Raw genomic sequence first — 19,818 nt, 5'->3', positions numbered from 1 at the left:
ATTTTCTTTTTAAGGTACTCCAGGTTTTAACTGGTGAGGGCCTAACTAATGCCCAGTGCTTTTTCCTTAGAGTGCCCTGCATTGTGTCAGCTCCTCATGACCAGATGGAGCAGTGAGTCACCTCCCTGACCTTATCAGAGCTGTGACAACAGGAGACCAGATGAAACCTCTAACCTGGATCTGCTTTCCATCCAGAGCACAGAAATACAGCACATTGAATTTGCCCTGACTTGCACAGACTGCACAGCCTGGCAAGGGCTCTCCTCTGCTGCCACAAGAGCAGATCATGTATGCAGGCAAGCAGCTGCACTCTGGTACCTGGCCTAGACACTTGAAATGCCTCTCCAAGACTTTGCCTCCATTTAAAAATAATGCTGTGTGGCATAAAGGCTCTGAAAGTTTTAAGAAAGTATTTATTTATTTTTACTTGTAATGCATAAGTCCATGGCAATGGATGGGAATATTTTTGCTTCTCAAATGTATTGTCCATGTGCATTCAGATATGCAGATGTGGCACTCAGGGATGTGATTTAGTGCTGGGGGTGGCAGTGGAAAGTCAACAGTTGTTAAGGTCTCTTGTGATATTTTCTGGGGTCTCCCTTCATGGGGAGGAAAGATGAATCTGACTCCATGTTCTCAGAAGGCAATTATATTATATTATATTACATTATATTACATTATATTATATTATATTATATTATATTATATTATATTATATTATATTATATTATATTATATTATATTATATTATATTATATTATATTATATTATATTATATTATATTATATTATATTATATCATATCATATCATATGTTATATTATATTATATTATATTATATTATATTAATCATATCATATTATGAATGCTATACTAAAACTATATTAAAGAATAGAGAAACGATACTTACAGAAGGTTTAACAAGACACTAATGAAAAACTTGTGACTTCCCAGAGCCTCAACACAGCTGGACTATGACTGGTCATTAGGTGAAAACAATTCACATCAAACCAATGAAACAATAACTACTTAGTAAACAATGTCCAAACCCCATTCCAAAGCAGCAAAACACAGGAGAAGCAATCAGATAATTATTGTTTTCATTTTTCTCTGAGGCTTCTAAGCTTCCCAGGAGAAGAAATCCAGGTGAAGGGATTTTCCAGAAAATATGACAGCGACAGTCTCTAAGTGCCCTTAAGGATCTTTTCCCTTACCAATGGTTCTCTGATTCTATACAGTCAGTTCATGCCTTAAAACTCCTGCATGCCATTTTTTTTCCAACCTCCCAGGAAGCACAATATTGTCTGATGAATGAAAAAGTTAATTCTCTTTACACAAGCGTGCACACGTTTTTCCTGGAGAGGGGGGAGAGTGTCAACTGACAATCCACAAACACCCTCGTGAGGACTGTGGTAGTATTTCATGCTTTTAAGACTTTGTGGTTAAGAAAACTGGGAGTGGAATACAGAAACTGTACCTCCTGATGTTTAGCAATACCATAAACATTTATGAAGTTAAGAGGAAAACAAAATTATATATTAAATCATCAAAAACATAAGTTTTAATTCATTAAGACCTAAAAAAATAGGTCTTTCCAATTAATGCACTGTGAGTTTTATTATTCAAATTTTCTTATTTACTACATAGTCAAAACTTAGTTTAATATCACTGTCATTTCAAAATAAAGAAAAATGCAAACAAAGTGATAAAACCTTGTAAAAAAGCATTCATATACTGATTTCCCATTTGCTATTTTAAATGTTTTGAACTTATTTCACCTGTGTGTATCTAACATCACATTGTTAATTTCACAGAAGCCAGAACAGAATCCAAGCCAAAATTAGGCATTGTACTTTCACAGGTTTCAGCAGATTTGCCATTATTTATACCCATGTAAGAGGAGCAGCTCCAACAATTCCAGTTTAAAATTGCCTGCCATTGTGAATTACAGTATTTTGTACATCTTTCCATTGTGGAAATGAAGCTGGCTTAAATTAATATTCCTTCAAGAATGGGTATTGCTGCCTTTTTTGTACTTTTACTGTTTCATGCCACACAGTTTTTAATGGTTGTTATGGTGAATAAGTTTGTGTCTTACATGAAAGAGAAGAGAAATCCCACAATAAAGGTTAGCCATTCACAGCTGGCTGCTTCCCTGAGGCTACAAAAACACATGAATCCTTCCTTTGCAAAGATCTGACTTTTAAAATCCATAAATCAAAGATGGTCTAATCCCTCTGCTCAAGGCAGGGCCGGTGCTCTGAGCTGACTGAATCTCCAGAGCTGCGAGAGCCAGTGCAAAGTCACTGCCACGCTGATATTTAACCTGCACATGGTCTTTGTCAAAGTACACAAGATAAAGCCAGGCAGTCCCTCAGAACAAAGAAATGCATTTCATTAAGGAAATCTAGGTGCCCTCTCCATCTTGACTACTTGAGTTTGTGAATCATTACAAAAACCATTTTTCTTGCATTAGTACGTTTTTTTACTTTAGCACTTCTCTGTGAGTTTGGCTTCTTTTTTCCAGTTTTTTTCCCCAGTATTTTCCTGGCAAGATGCTTACATGAGTTCCTATTGAAATATGGAGGGCAAAGTTCATAATCTATATGGAATATCATCTGCAAAAAAAAGCCCTGAAGCACATCCCTCTGTAAGTTCACATTATCTGCAACCTATTGGAACTGTTATTCATTTTAACTTTAACACAAGTTTATTATGCACAAATACCATTTTTAAGCAATTTTCTTTTAAATTCAGGATTTTTAAAAATTGAAAGCAAGGACTGGTAGCCTTTTTAGTTTTTGACATGAAAGGTTTTTTTTATGTAAAAAAACCCCATAAATCTACTGAGATAACAGAATTGAAACAGAGTCATTTACAGGAAAAGGTTTTCATAAGCATTCTGATTTTTTAAAAAATCAAATACTTCTGCATAGTTCAATACAAGGGAGGATTCCACTTTTAATGGAGTCCTGTGTTTAAGACTCAGGAAGGGTCAGGGGCAGAGGCAAAGACAAAACTATGAAAATTAAAACAAGTCCTTTTGAAATGCTTGGATGCAAGTGGGCCAAAATGCTACTGTGGAGTGAATTTTTGTGGTCACAGTAAAGGAACAGGGCCTGCCAACCCCATGCAAAAAAAAAACCCTAGGTGACACTGACTTCACGAAGGAGAGATAAAATGTTCTGGATAAAATGTGCTAGAGGAGTGGCATGTGGGTAGCAACGGCAACAAGAATTGCTGCAAGAACTGTGAAAATAAACAAGCGATACCATGAAAGCCATCTGGCCAAAGCTCCTGGAACATGGAGCTTGTCATTGACCCTAAAATGTTGCTAGAAATGATGGTCAGAAAGTGCAAACAAGCAGCAGCAGGAGAGGCTTTGGCAGCAGCAGATGGTGCAGCCCTGCAGCTGGAGGGACACGGAGGCAGCTCGGGTGGGGCAGGAAGGATTGGCCATAAATGTTATCAGAACTCTGTGGCTGCAGCTGAGCAGGATCACCTGCTGCTGCACAGCCTGACTGACAAGCACTCAGCCTGGATTTGTTTTGCTTTAGGGCAAATTTGGGAGAGAACTCTTAAAGGGTTTTTTTTTTAGAAAAGCAGATTCAATTGGCCTTTCCCCAACTGGTTTGGGAGAAAATACCTCCTTAGAGAAAAGCGGAAAAAACCCTGTTTATTAAACAATAAAACCTAAACAATATTAAACAATCAAACCCCATCTCTTGTTGCTCCAAGAGAGATGACAGAGTGAGAAAGTCCCTCCCCGGGGTGCAGCTCAGCTCACTCAGGCTCTGATCAGTCCCTCAGTGCTGGAAATGTCGCGGGCCAGGCCCGGCCTGGTGGGCCTCAGGTGCAGCTGCCGGTGCTGCCCTGGGTGTTCAGGCCAGAGCAGGTTAAACAGGGCCAAAGAAAAGGGAAAAAACCCCACAGTCCAGGGAACTTCTTTGCCTCAGCTAGCTAAACTAACTAAAAGCAAAGGAGAGCTCTGTCCTGCTGTCTGTCCATCTGCAGACAACACAGTCAGGAGCAGGAATGTGGAGGAGTGAGTGCAGTGTCTGAAAACAAACTGCTTCTTCTTCTCTCCCCCTTCACTCTCTGGAACAAGGTGTAAAGGTTCAAAACTTATTATTCAGCATAAACAGAACAGAGGACTGGGGATAAAAGCATCATAAAGTCAACCCAGCACATGGCCCAAAGACAGGGCTGGCCAGGGAGCTGCAAGGCCTGGAGATGCATTCGTGGTGCTGATCCTAGGCTTGTGCAAGCACAGGCAGAGGAAGGATGGTTAGAAAGAGTTTGCTACATAACACAGGATTTGTGGTTAGAAACTGGCTGTCAGAAAGAATAAAAGAAAGGCTGATGATGGGGCTAGGCTTTAAACAAAGAAAAGGCAAAAGAATCACAATGCCTGCTGAAAAGCAGAATGCTCATTAGCTGTAAGGAATAACCGGGAGGAAAAGAACAAGTTGTGGAGAGAAGACAATTAATCAGAGAAGAAAATTCATCAAGAATATCTCAAAAGCATTATCAATGGCCACTTTATTATTGCCTTATTCAAGAGAGGAAGAAATATCCAGGATTTGCCCCAAATGAATATAGGGGTGAAAGAAATCACCATTTTCTCAAAAGAGAGAATCTGGGGAAACTGAGGGAACATGATGTGCCTGACACAGCCAGGCAATCATTGACTGATTCAAACACAGTCATACTTCAGAGTAAACCAGTGAATCAGCACAGTTATCAGCCTGCAGCAAAATCAATCATGGCAACTTTCTGGAGATGAGATCAGAGTGCAGAGCAGGTGTGAGACAACTTCAGGGGCAGTGCAAGGAGGGATTCCTGGCACTGAGGTGACCAAGTCATTTTCTGGGCACGTTTCAAAGCACATTCTTTTCACCTAGGAAGCCTTTCTGGCTTTGAGTAGTGTGACTTCCCTGGCCTTTGGAGGTTGTTAGTCTTCCAAGAGCCCACTTTTAATTTCAGCATCTTTGAGCATCAGCAAAGGGGCTGACAGGACCACAGACCCTAAGAGCTGTCTGACCTGTAAGGTGGTGGTGGCAGGAAACAATTCCTGCAATGCAATAAGAAACAATAAGGACAAAACACTATAGAAATATAATTCAATTTTGTGTAAAGACTTTTTTTTTTTTTTTTTTTTTGCTATCATCTGTACTCTGGAACAAAATCTGACAAGGAGATAAAAAGAGATTTCATTTATTTGGGTTTTGGTAATCTTTAAGCTGGGCTATATCACCTGACAATTCTGTTGCATCTATGCCATGAAAACACATCTTGCTGCAGAAATAAATGAGTAATAAAGTAAATGCTGCAGCCAGAAGTTTCTGTTTTCTCCTAATCAGAGCAAAAAGTACTCTGGGCATGCAAGGAATCTTTGATTTCTACATCCTTCCATATCTCAAGGCTTGCGATTTGCAAGTTGAGTTCTCACTTTTTTCCTAGACAGGCAACCTGTGGCCAGGAGCTGACTGGGGACATGCCACCTTCACTGAGCTGGAATAAAAAATTCCATACTTCAGCTTCTCCATTTCACAGGGCTGCAGCCTTGCTTCTGTCTCTGCCTGACTGCTCCCAAGCCTCCAGTCAGCCAAACACTTTCACCACCACTGACCTGTCAAGTCCTGCAAAAGCAAAGCCCAGTTTCTGATCCTGCTGTAACCTTCATCCTTCTGGGATGCATATGTGGTACATAATTCACAGAAGTGGGTGGATTTGTGTGCATTTGCTGCATGTACTGGGTCAGTCATGAAAGAAAAAGGGTTTCACCCTAAGTTATCTACTTTGGCAGCACTGGAATATTGAATCCATTCAAATTTTTTTTTCCCCATTTCAGTCACAGTCTCTCTCTGGTTTCTCCTGGGACAATTGAAATGAGGGTTGGGCTGAACCTGATCCTTGGCACACACTGAGCTCACTGCTGGGCCTAAGCCTGCTCAGAACTGGCTCTGCTCTGTGATCACTGGTGTCTCTACAGCTATTCAGCTGGTGAGAATGGCTTCTAAATTCTAAATCTAAAACATTCAAAACTGTTGTAGGCTCTGAGAAGTCTGGTTAAAACTGTTTCACTCTCTCCCATGGTGGGAATGATGTGGAAGGATAAAGATGTGCTGGTGTGATAAGGAGCTGTGAGAATGAGACTTGCTGTTGAGCAGCACAAACCATGATAGTGGTAGCATTTTCATAAAAAGATAAGAGAAGGTCATGCAGCATGGAACACAGCAAAGCTGTAACAAAAGCATTTTCTAGTGAGCAATGTTTTTTTTTGTAAAAGCCAGTGTTAAAAATGACTCATTATAAATGATTGTCTTTACTCTTGTCTATAATTCATGTGCTGCTTTGGGCTAGCTCTCAGCTGCTGTGCACCACTCTCTTTCCAGCTCTTTCACTTTATGTATTGGAAAAGGGATCCCAGCATTGCACATGCATGAAGTTAATTTAGTTTGTTTGTTTTTTTTTTTTTTAAAGAACATGTAATTATCAATAAAATTAATTACATTAATTATAATTATCAAGAAAAGCCTTTAAAACAAAGCTTCTGATTATTTTCTTCCAATGGTGTGTAGTCAAACTGAGACATAAGATGCTCCCCCCAGCACTTGCTATTTTAAGTTAATTATTTTAAGGTAATGGGGTGTTACAGTTTGAAGAAGGAGCAATTTGCTGATAAAAACAAAAAGAGACTGGGCAAACACTTCACTGAAAACATGATGTTACAAAGGGCACCTTACTTTAAAATAAAAATTTTATTTAGGTTGTCTTGGACAATGATTTCCGGCAGTTCCACTGGGTTTTGTCACCAATGCTGGAAAGTTGTCCAGAATTAAACTTGCATGGATTACTGGCTGATGGTTTATTTCAGAAAAACTGCAGGCTGTGGATGAAGTGTCAGTTTTCTTACTTGTGCTGTGTACAAGCAAGCAGATGGGGTTGTAAGTTGTGGGGTTTTATACATACTCTAGCTTAAAGCATGCCTCCAATTTGCCATTTGACACACCTCTGAAGGAACAAATTAAGAGGGGGACAAAGAAAGCACTTCAGAGAATCCGAATTGGACCTGGTACTAAAAGAAAAGCTGGTTGTGTCACAGAAATACAGCAGAGAGCAAGGAGTTAATTTGTTCTGATGGATCATCCCTACATACTTTTCCCAGTCACCAGCTGAGTTATTTCTCAAATGCCAGCCAAGAGCTGCTTGCAACTGGCAAAACCCCACAGTTATCAGTGTGATGGAAAAGAGGTGAGACCAAAAAACACGAGCAGTGTGTCCCTGTTGATAGTGAGGTGTGGGTTCCTGTGCTCTTATCCAGTTTGTGGGTGTGAGGGAATGATAAATGGTAAACAAAGAGAACATTTAGGGAATAAATAGTTAACAAAGATAACATTTCTGCAGTGATTCAGCTCAGTGGTATTTGTGATGACTTCCTAGGTCTCTGGAATCTGTTTTGTGCTGTGGAGTGTGTGAAGTTCATGCAGGACCTGTGGAGTTCATGTACAACCTGGTTTCCCTGAGGCTCACAGAAAGAGCATTTTAATTGGAAGTGATTTCAAGAAATACCAAACAATTTGTTCTTCAGTTATGTTGGGTATGACACATTAGGAACACAGAGAGGCAGAGAGAGCACAGATAAAATACTGGTAAAAGAGGACAGAAATATTTAAAAATCATGACTATGTGTGCTCAGTCTGGAGGAAAAGGGGCTGAGGGGTGATTTTATCACTCTCTAGAACTGCCTGAAATGAGGCTGTGGCCAGGTGGGGACCAGCCTCTCCTCCCAGCTGGTGACAGGAAGAGAGGACATGGCCTCAAGCTGCTCCAGGGAGGTTTAGATGGGATATCAGAAAACATTTCTTCACTGGAAGAGTGGTCAGACCACCCAGGAAAGTGGTGGAATTGTCATCCCTGAAGGGATTTAGAGGATGTGTAGATGTGGCATTTAAGGACATGGTTTAGTGGGATTTGCCAGTGCTGGATTAATAGATAGGCCATCTTAGAGGCCTTTTCCAGCCTAAATGGTTCTATGAATCTTGGAAAGAGAAAGTGATCTCTAGCAGATGCCCAAATCTGTAACATAAAGTAAAAATAAGGTATATTTCCATGTTCTGATGCTAGCACCTGTGAAGGAAAAAGGACCTCATAAATCTCAACATTTCTGTAGTTTCTTATAATCAGAATAAGTGACAACTCCATGTAGGCCTTGTTCCCATTGCACAGATTGTTACAGACTGGAAAACACTGGGCTGCAGAAAAGGATTTACACATACACAAAATGCAAGTTTCTGATTTTCAAGCACTCCTTTTAGAAGTATCCTGCAAATACTTCTGAAATGTAAAGCTGAGTTTAAACCTTGTCTTAACAAAAATCAGAAGGCCATTGAAAAACGAATCTGTGCCTAAAGTCTCCCATGTCTGAGATGCTTAACTTTCAAAGGGTGTAGAACTTACTCCAACTAAGGAGCAGGGGGATTTTCACTCCATTTAGGCTCTGGAATACACCTACATGTGCAAGTGTGTGTGTGCCCATATGTGTGTGTTTGTGCACAGGCACACATTCAACTGGTCTCATGTAAAAAAAAAAAAACTATTTGGATTGGCTGCTCTTTAACCAGAAAGCCTGCCCCAAACTGAATTAGTTACTGCCCTGAATTACTACTTATAATGAATTAGTGCTGGTCCAATCCAAAAGGGGAGAGTCTGAGAGGTGAGTGAGCTGGTCCAGTCCCAAAAGGAGAGAATCAGAGAGGTGAATGAGCTGATCCAGTCCCAAAAGGAGAGAATCAGAAAGGTGAATGAGCTGGTCCAGTCCCAAAGGGGAGAGTCTGAGAGGTGAGTGAGCTGGTGCTGGTGCAAGCACTCTGAGCCCTGCCCGGAGCCAGGAGTGTCCTGCGGAAATGTCCCCATCTAGTGGGGTTCCCGGGCTGAAAACACACCAGGACACTGCTTCTACAGCAGTTCCACTGTATCTGTTATTTTCCTCAAGGGAAATGAGATTAGGAACCTCCTACTGTCTGCAAAACTATTTCCAATTTTACGTGGGCATTCCAAAGCCACGTACAATGGTTAGTGTGGAGTTTCCATCACAGACTGCTCTGCTTTTTTCACTGCAGACTCCATTATCCCTAAAACACACAAAAATATCTCTGATGGTTTGTCCAGAAATTTTCTGAATCCATTTTAAAAGAAATTAAAAACACTGAAAAGTTTTCAGGCTTGACATACTCTGCCCACAATTAATGCATTTCTCAGAATATATTTTACGTAAGAGGAAGGAGTTTATTAGGGTTTGAGAGCTGCTATGTTTGTACTTACTTGTTACTGTGTTCAAGACAAATTCATGTGAAAAGATGAAAATACAGTATTATCCTAATGTGAAACATAGCTACAAAATTCTGCATCTACTCCCTCCCCTATCTTTTGAGGGAGTTGTTCTTAGCTGATGGGGGGGAAAAAAGGTTTTTTCTTAGACCCACTAAAATTAGTAGGAGTTTTGACATTAATAGTGTTAGGGCTTAGTGAGGAATATTTCAGGAAGGAAAAGAGCACGACAAAAATGGCAGTACATTCAGTCCCACAGAAAGTACAGTCAGCAATGGTTACCCAATTAATGCTTTCTTACTTGTCATTCTCAGAAAGGATTAGTGGCTGCAATGGTGTCATAGTTATTTTAGAATGGTTGAATAATGGCATCTAACTAATCAGATGCCTGCTGCTGATATTTGTCAGCAAGGCTTCAGGTCCTCCACAATCCCATCCAGGCTAGGTATTTCTGCCCTAAATCCAGCAGAACACCCCAGGCAGAAATTGAGAAGGTTTTCTGGAATGAACCATGTAGCACCCTATGTGGCTGGAACTGTAAACAGTCCTTATCTTTCTTGTCACATCTTTTAATGCTGATCCTGTTATCAACACACAGAACATACCTAGTTTTATACACACACACACACACATATTCCTAAGAACAGGTAAGGTCCTTCCCCTACAAACACACTTATGAGTACATATTGCTTACTCATGTTTTTCCTTCTCACCAAAATCTCCCTCAAAACGTTTTCCAGTGCCCAAGGTGTTGTTTTAACCTGCAGGTTTGAGCTCTGTGGCTGTGAAAGCAGGGGATTAGTACCCCTAGCTCAAGGCAGGCACCATGGGGACAGGTGTCATGCATGTTTCTCTGGGTAGCTCTGCCAGTGCACATCAATCTTGATCTGCAGCATTCCTGCTATTCCAGTCCTGGGCCCCTCTTGTGCCAAATTTTATACTTTATTTGTTTACAGCTACAGCAGTGCTTGCAGTGAGGCAGAAGTTACTGTGAATAGCTGTTGTGCATTTTCAGCTTTCACCTCTTCCTCTGCTGGCTGGGTAGGTCTCCTCCTCGTGCCTGCTATGAAGGGAAGGGCCCAGACACGAGGCTGGCTGGCACTGCACTAATCCCATGATTCTACATGATCTGGATGCCAAAAGCAGAGAACCCCGAAGTTAATCATTGCTTATGATGACTGACTCAGCCTCTCTAATCCTTTTCCATCCCCAGTCCTTGTCACAGTGCCACTTGACCTGCTTCCTCAGGGCTGCAGAGTGGGGTGTGTGCCTGCAGCTCAGCCTGAGGAGGGGAATGTCGCCACATTTCTCCTCACAGGGAAAAGCAAGGCACGGTTTTTCCCAAGGATTTCTGGGTTTCACATTCTCTGAACCTCAGGGAAAGGAAAAATAATTCTTATCTCATTTGAGATCCTTGAGCACGTCCAGAGGAGGCAACAAAGCTGGTGAGGGGGTGGGAACACAAACCCTGTGAGGAATGTTTGAGGGAGCTGGGACTGTTTAGCCTGGAGAAGAGGAACCTTAGAGGTGACCTTATTGCTCTCTACCTTCCTGAAGGGAGGCTGCAGACAGGTGGGGTTGGTCTGACAGAACCAGAGGACACAGAGCAGGGAAGGGATAGGTTGGATATTAGGAAAAAAATTTTCACTGAAAGAATAATAAAGTACTGGAATGCTCTTCCCAGGGAGGTGGTAGAACCACCATCTCTGGATGTGTTTAAAAAAAGCCTGGACATGGCACTTGGTGCCATGTCTCTAGCTGAGGTGTTAGGGCACAGGTTGGACTCAATGATCTTAGAGGTCTCTTCCAACCTCATTATTCTGTGATCCTGTGAATCTTTGCTGTGCCTGTGTTGTGCCACAGCAGAATGCAATATGGAGATTGTTCACCCACAGTGAGGGTGTTCTGTTCCCTTGGCCTGTCCAGACCAGGTGTGTGTGTCAGGATTGTGGGTGACAGCCACGAGATTCTGGGCACTGTGAGCAGGGTGAGTGCTTGGCAGATTCAGTTTAGATGAAATGTAATGTAACATAGTATAGAATAATGTTTAGATGTAACATAATGTAATATAGTATAGAATAATATAGTATAACAAAGTAATTAATTAGCCTTCTGAATATCAGTGGAGCCCTCCTCATCATTTCCTTCCTTTGTCGGGGGTGCCCTGCAAATTTGACAGGGGAAATCATCCTGAAAACTTCAGGGTCACACCAAGAGTCACTGTGAGGAGGGACGGTGACATTGAGCTCCCTGGACATAAAACTTGTCATCTCATGCAGCTGCTCACTCCTCTCTCGCTGTGCTTGCAGCAGAACCACCTCACCTTCCAAAGCAGAGAGGAGGACCCAGTTCCAGACAAATCAGACATTTGGGTGCAGGAGTTTTGGCTCCAGCACCGGGAGGAGAGATCCAATCTCCTGCCACCACCACACCTGTTCTGAATCTGCAGGAGGTCACTTCAATTTCCTTTCATGGCATTTATCAACCCTGGCAGAGGGATAAGGGCAGCAGAACACTGCTGGACAACTGATGAACACATGATGATGATGATGAACACATGATGTATTGTTCTTCACTGAAGACTGAGGTTGTGCATCCCTCAGCTCACACACTTCTGGTACATCCTGTGTACAGAAAGAAATGGAAGGATGTGTTTTGCTTCTACTTTACTCACCTTATATATTACACTGAAGAAATGAAACATGCCAAGTACTTGTAAGAGTAAAAAAATGTAAATTTGGCCTTTGTAAAAAAATCCTGTGAGCTGATAAGTTGATTTCTAACAGCTTTCCTCTGTTCTTGCAGGGTCTGAACAGAATCTTTGCCTCTGTTTCTTGCAGGGTCCCCTTCTTGTGCAGAAGGGACCAGCTATTTATACATTACCAGCAAGGCAAAATAAAGTACAGAACTATAAACCACAGGATCACACTGCTGGTATTTCCAGTTTTAAGCAGTACAAAAAAAAAAAAATCTTGATTTTAGTTCCTTAGAACATCCAGCTGGTGGTGCCAAATAGTAATTGCTAAGGAGATTTTTTTCTGTATTTTGAATGCTTGGAATACAAATTGTTTGCATAAAGTCTTAGACTGTTCTTAGCAACTGTCCCTCTCACTCACAGTGAACTTAGCAGGTCAGCTTCTAAAAGTCAACAGTTGTGTGTTTATGCCTCACACCAAGGGACATGACCCCTTCTACTCTGATTTATTTGAAAGCTTACTCCGTGCATGGGCTATAGAAGATGCAAACACATGTACATGATCATAAGCAGTGGAAAATCAGGCCCAGGACATTTTGGCCTGGCATAATATGTTTATTACTTCATAAATCACAGGAAACCTTAAGAACACACACACCTGTTTCCCTGGGTGGTGAGTATCTCTGTACCTGGCATTTATAACTTACGTGCCCTGATGTCCTGTCCAGGCTCCTCAAGAGTCCAGCCTGCTGATGAGTCAGCTTGTGACCTTCTTTTTCTGTGAAGTCCAGTAGTTAAAAGTATTTAGCTTGGAAGAAGATACCTGTTTTCAAATTTAAAAAGAGGCGCAAGGGGGAAGTGGTGAAGGAACACCGTGTTACGTTTCACTGGCCAAACAGTGACCTGCAAAATGTGCTGGTGAGAACAGAAAATGTAATGCACCATTGGCTGCAGCCAGTTTGTTTTCATTCTTTTTGCTATTTGATGATAAGGGTTAGAGCAGGGGGAAGGGAGTGCTAGCCTGAAGTGCCACCTTTCCTGTGGCTCCCTGCCACCCAAGTCGGGGCTGATTTGCAGGGGTCACGTTCTTTGCTGCCAGGCACGAGGCAATGAGGAAGAAACTGCAGGAGGGCTGGTTCTTACAGCAGGCTGTACTCAGGGCTGGTTCTGGGAGTGCTTTGCCCTGTTCTGCAGGGTGCCACTGCTGCCATGGGCCTCCTGCTTCCCGCTGGGAGATTGCAGCATCTGCTGCTTGCACAAGCCGCGCTCTGCTGAGCGAGGCCAGGCAGGTGGCACAGCGGGAGTGTCACCAGGGAAAGTGTCACAGGGGTGACTCAGTGATGTGGAGAGTGACACAACCCAGCCATGCTGCCTTACCTGGAGCCCAGAGGTGCTGGACTCATGGCCCATGCAATTCATGCAGGCACAGTCATTTTCCAGAGAGCAGCTTCTGTATCTTGGGCCACTGACACAGAGCAAGAAAATTGTGGGAACTCAGCACATCACTCCCGATGTCCAGAGTTACCGAGACAACCCTTGGGGGGCTCGGAGATCCTGGAATGTTAGCCAAAATACCTGTTGGCTTGACTTTGACCCTTCGAGGGATGTGCCACCTGTTTGAGGACATCAGAGTCACTTGGGGATGAATGGTGTAAGAATGATGTATTTACAGAATGAAATATAGATTTTAGGGTTTTGGTACAGGGGGGTTATGGAGACAAGATGGAGGGATCAGGACGTGTCTTGTCCTTCTTCTTTCTTCTTCTTGTCATCCATTTTCTGTGGTGATGTTGGCACTTTGGGATTGCTCCATGGTGAAGGTACACTTGCTAATATGGGTGAAAGGTATTGGGAAATAAAGGTAAATATGATGTACGTAGTTTTTAGTATAAAAATAGACGACCGCACAGTGGGAGGTCAGAGTGCCCTTGGCTGCCTTGCTGGTCAGACCTCTGTCGGGCAGAAAGAAAATTCTATAGATAAGAAATAATAAATAAAATAATAAAATAATAAAAGAAATAATAAGAAATAAGAAATAAAATCCGAAGACTGAAAATCTGAAGAGTCCAGACTCGTCCTTTGAAGCGTGGGCTGCCCCAGACCCATCCTATGTGTGTCCGGGCAGAGACAAACAGCCGATCTGCACAGAAAATGGCATGTGCTGAGGGAACACTGAGAAGGACCTGGCTCCAAAGGTGTAAGATTCCCACTTGTCCACTTTCCATAATAATTCCTTACTTGATTCCAGGGATAAAGACACTTCATGGGTATGGGTCTTTATGGTAAAATCATGACATAAAAAGGAATATCAATTACATTGTAAAGAAAAAAATTGTGTATGATTTCTGGTGTAGTAAAATCAATCAGTGTGACTGGTTTGCTCAGAATTTTAAAACATACTGTGCAGTAGAGATATTAGAAAAACAGCTTGCTGTGTTCTGAGATCACATGTCCAACTGGTGTGACTTTGTCTTGTTGTGCTGTGCTGAAGCATACCTCATAAAATCTCCCAAAGTATTCCCTGTGCCACACTGAAAGCTAATGATTTTACTCAGATTCATTAAGAAAATTAAAACCTCCTCAAATAATTAGGCCCAAACATTCTGCAAGTGTTTTGAAGCCCAGCGGCTGCACTCTGCCCCAGGGGCTCTTGTGAAATCCAGCTGTGGTGAAGGTGTGAGGACAGGGCAGGAGCACAGCTGGATGAGCACTCACAGCTCCCCTCCACAGCAGCTCTGCAGGGAACTGGGCAGATCACTGAAATCCTCACAGAACCCTTGTTCTCCTCTGCACAGAGCCTTGCATGTGCCTTACAGCAATGGCCTGGGATGCAGCAAGGAGGAAAGGCAGCATGAACACTGCTGGCTCTCAGATCCACATGGACAGGGAGGTACAAGAGCAGTGCCTGCTTCAGCTCTGGCTCTGCTTTGGCTGCTCAGCCTGGGCTGTGTGGCTGCAGCAGGGAACAGAGGGTGGCCACCTGTTGTAGTAGGAGTCCTAGTAAAATATCTGTATTGTATTTGAATATCTGTATTGTATTTGAATATCTGTATATAGGCCTTGCCCTGATAAGCCTTGGTTGTTCTTGATGGGCTGCAGCTGCGATGTCCCTAATTGGGCTGCAGCTGTAGCCAGCGAAGATAACTGGGATAAAAGGGGCTGGGCTTGGCCAGGCAGGGAGAGCCTGGAAGGAGCCCTGACTAGGAAGCAGTAATGAGCAGAAGAAGTCTGTGCTGTGAAGAACTGCCCCCAAGGAATATTGCCAAGAAGGTACAAGACTTTAGAAATATGATTGCGACAGTATGGGACTCTAGAAATATGAAGTATAACAGCCTGTCCTTGTGTGCATGCCCAGCCAGACAGCTGGAGCCAAGAGTGTGAGGGTGCCAGTTGTGGGTTTCTCTGGGTCTGAAGGCACTTGAGACAGTAATTCATGTTCAGACTGAGGTGTTTGTTATTTCTTATCAGTGAAACAGTCTCACTACTGTGAGCTCAGCAGCTTTTCATTAGAAGGCACAAAATGGCCAACAATCTCTTGTTATAAGGTCTTTTAAGACTGAACTATCCAATTAAGAACTGACACCTAGATTATTTTCCCTTTTAACCCAATAACTGATCCCAAAGATCTGCAATGGGGACTTTCCTGCCCAATCACAAAATGCCACCCAAACCCATGGAGAAGGAAGAAGAAGCATGAAGAAGAAACCCAGGATGACACCCTGTGCCCTCCATCTTGCTGCCATCCACAACATACTAAAAATCCCAAACCCTCCATTTCTCACCCAGTGATACACCCACACTGCTCTCTATAATTTGTTTCACACTTTTGTGGATTCCAGTCTGTCCTGAAGTCTGGGAAACTTTCTCCATGGATGAGGGTCAGAGTCAGTGCTGCCCTGGGGTCAGGGCACCCAGAGCAGAGATAGTAATATTCCCTGTGGTGCCCTGGGCTTCCACACAAGATAAACTGTACCACGGATGGAACTTCTCAGGCTCCCTACCTGCTTAGTTAAATGAGCTTTTGCTTTTCCTGCAGGCCAACAAATAGTTTCTTTTTTTCTTTTTGATGTCTCAGGACTCTGTTTTATACCCTGCCTGCCTTGCCTTAATTCCTTTTGAAAAAAGAGCCTTTTATCATGCCTGCTAAAATTGTTGGATAGGTCCATTTGCCATGCCAGGATGAAAATAAATAAGCAGCTTTTTTAAACCCCCTGCATCAGTTCATTTTTCCATATCTTGTCAATGGATTTTCACAATGTCATGAGAGTGTCATGATTTTTGGTGGGCTGTTTTTTGTTGAGCTCCAGCTTCTGGATTTTTTTAACTTAAAAATAAATATGAAAATACCTTACCTATTAAGCTGTGGTTGCTGAAAAGCACTTAATAACCTGCTCAGTTTTATGTGAAAAGCAAATTACAGGCACATTTATTATCAGAAAGCCTCAGACAAGGGCCATGATTATCAAATGCTTGGGATCAATGATATTTAATGCACATATTTTCTTGTTGTTTGTTAGCAGGCAAGCAACAAGATAGGATACTGAAACATTCTGGATTAGGAATTTAATGACTATTTAGGCATACTTACTGACTGTGCTGTCTTAGGCACATGGTAGTTTTCAACATATCTAGAAATGTGACTAATAATTTAGCCAATTATTATAAAAATTAAATGTATTTATGGGCTGGTCAGATGATCTCCTGCTTATGAGTTTTTCTAAACCAGGAATATCAGAGCTACTTAATGAGTGTGGCCTTTAGTTACTAGGAAACACCTACAATGAACACAGTATTTTAAAGAATGACTGGAAAAAAATAGAATTTGTATAGCTTTTTAAAAATTTTTTTTTATTAGCTATAGAATTGTAAAAAAACCCTCAACACTTCAAGGTTTTACTTGGAAAAGAGTTTTAATTTTTTTTTCCAAACTGTTGGGTGGCTTGAAAACAGCAGCCTATTTTTATACCCTATCACCTTTCTTTTACACAAATAACTTTGCACTCAAGTTGTCAGTTCTAATCTAATTAACACAGAATTCTGTGCAGTAAACAACGGTAACATATCCTTCTCTGCTGACAGAAAGTGTAGAAAGATGCTTCAATTAGTGCCTAGATTTTTCACTTGTCTAAACTAAATTTTGGAAACTTTTTTGACAGACTGGGAAAGAACTACTATAGACCTTCAGTCTGCAAGGAATTAAGTACCTATGGGAACTTGAAGACTAAGATGTAATTTAGCAAGGTCAGTTCTTTTATTATATTATGACATTTTTTTATTTTAGTCTCCGCTCCTGTATTTCTGGCTCATGCAGCTTTTCAAGACCTTAGGACTGAAGCTTTTAATAAGCTACTTTGATGTGAAGGCTTGTTGAAAACCTTGAATTTTGCACCAAACCTCCTGTAATGAGAGAGGGGGAATTTTATTTGTTTATCAGGACTGGAATCAGTACAGAAGCAAGCACAGAGGACACATTTAGCTGTGAACCTGCTGTGGGAGCAGGGACATGCTGCTGTAAAACAGTTTTGATTTCATCAGCTGAGTTTTACTGTGTCTCTGCAGCCTGTCAAAGCAGAGTTGGCTCATTGCACAAGGACTGGAAATGAGCTAAGGAGGACAGCAGGAAGTGATGTCCTCTGCAGAAACATCTGCCCCAAGTGTTCCCTCACCAGGGCAAGCACTTCTGCCTTGTGATTTATCAAATGGATGATTTTATAAATAAAGGACAGAGTCTGAACTAAGTTAGATTCTTAATGACATGCTAAAGCTTGTTCCTTGATACTGCACTGTTCAGTACTTGAACAATCACACATTTTCTGACCAGCAGGAATTGATGAACTTACTGTTCATACTCTGGTCTTACCCAGTTTTTCTTCCTCTGGTATCTGAATCTTAATTGCGCACTGATCTACAAAGCCAGCATTAATTACTGTTGGGCTTTTTTCCTGGTCTCATTTTTATTGCAGCAAAAAAGTAAAAAATTAAAAAGTTATTTTCTTCCTATTTTGTTTCCAGAACACTTCTAATTTTTCTGTGAGTGTTTATTCTCCCTGTGAGAGAAGGTGTGTAAGCAACAGGGCAGAGGCTTTCTAATGACAAACACGTGCCTAAACACAGCAGGGCTGTAGCAGATCCCCAGGCAGAAATATCCATGGAAAATTTGATACATTTTTCAATTATCCAATATCAAACCTAGCAGTGACTAAACAAATGCTTCTCACCTGACACATCTGTAATCTGCCCAATTTTTTAGAATATATTTTTTTTCTTCTGCTGTTTCCTCCTCCCTCCCACAATAACCACACAAAACTTGTCCAAGAAATGCAACTATTTTTCCCTTAAATTAAACTTCCAGCGCTTTACACAGAAGGCAAGAGGTCAAATCCACAGCCAGAATTTTTCAGGTGGTAAGGTAGCTCGGCTGAGGGCTGCAAGCACTCATTGCTCAGCTTTTAAATTAGAGAGCAGCTTCTCTCTTTCAGCTCTCCTATTTCTAGTGTTATCTTGATGGCTGTTGCAGGTAAAAGCCTCACAGCATTTGTATGCTGAGGTGTCCAGTTTGGAGGATGAAGGTTGAAAAAAAGGAAGCTTAGCAACAAAAGTGGTAAAACACTAAAATAGGCATGGGGTCAGGGCAAAGTGCAGAATATTTGTGTCAGGAGAAAGACTGCTATAGCCCAGTCCCTATCTCTTGCAGATTTACTTAGCTTTGCATGCTGATTAAAATCCTTTGAGGCTGATAGGAGTGAATATTTGTGGGTGAATTTAAGCTGATATCTAAGGCTTGAAATGCTGCCTTCCTAATAGTCAGGTTCTCTCAGCAGCCACCCTGAATTTTCCTCATTTCTGCTGTATCCTTGATGGATATAACCAAAGTTGGAATTTGTTGAATTTTCCAGTTCTGACCCAGTTCCTCCAACATCCCTTTTCACCACTCACATGATAAAATTATTTGCAAATGTTAAATCTTTGCAGGATTATGATCTAAGGGAGTATTAGAGCCTGATCCAGCTACTTCAGAGGCCTGCCCTAGATTTTGGTGATCAGTGTACCAGAGCCATACTAAGGGGATTAAAATGCTGCCTTCAGTGCTTGCTGAAGGTAAGGTTTGCCCAGTGTCTGACACATCCAGGGCACATTATGTGGAGCAGCTCACCCTGCTGGGGCTGGCACCCCTCTGATGGGTTCCAGTGGCTCCAGCAGCTTTCTCTTTGTTTATGCTTCATCCATCGTCCAAATGCTTAGCAGTGTAAATATTTCCTCTCTGTGGCTGCACACACACACACAGATGGATTTACTTATCCAGGCTGTGTCTTGGAGAGGTGTCAGGGGTTTGCCAGTGCCTGGGTGACACAAGTGGGTCACCTGCTGCAGTGACAGCATCACCTCCATCCACCTGCATCCTTTCACTTCACCTCCCTGCTTCCCTTTGTCAGGAGAAACTCCCCTTTGTTTCGCAGGTGTGGCAAGCAGAGCTGGGGAAGTGATACAGGGAGAGATTTGGCTCTTTTTTCTTTCACCTGATGGCAGGAGATACAGCCAACAGTGAGAGAGGGGTGTCCTGAAGGTCCAAGAACCAGGTGATTGAAAACTAGGCAAAAAAAAACCTCCCAAATCTCTTTTTGTTGTGGTGAATCCTTTTTTTGTTTTTGTGTTGTAAATCTGCTATTGCACCAGAGAGGCTGGAGGCCTGTTGCCCTGATTTTTTAAAGTTTTTCTAAGCCTTCTGATCTTTACATTTTTGTAACAAACTTTCTCACACACTTTATGTAAATAATTTATTGTTTCGTATTC

The sequence above is a fragment of the Melospiza georgiana genome, chromosome 6 (genome assembly GCF_028018845.1).
Source record: "Melospiza georgiana isolate bMelGeo1 chromosome 6, bMelGeo1.pri, whole genome shotgun sequence".
In the NCBI taxonomy this organism is placed as follows: domain Eukaryota; kingdom Metazoa; phylum Chordata; class Aves; order Passeriformes; family Passerellidae; genus Melospiza; species Melospiza georgiana.
This window is presented reverse-complemented; position numbering follows the sequence as displayed.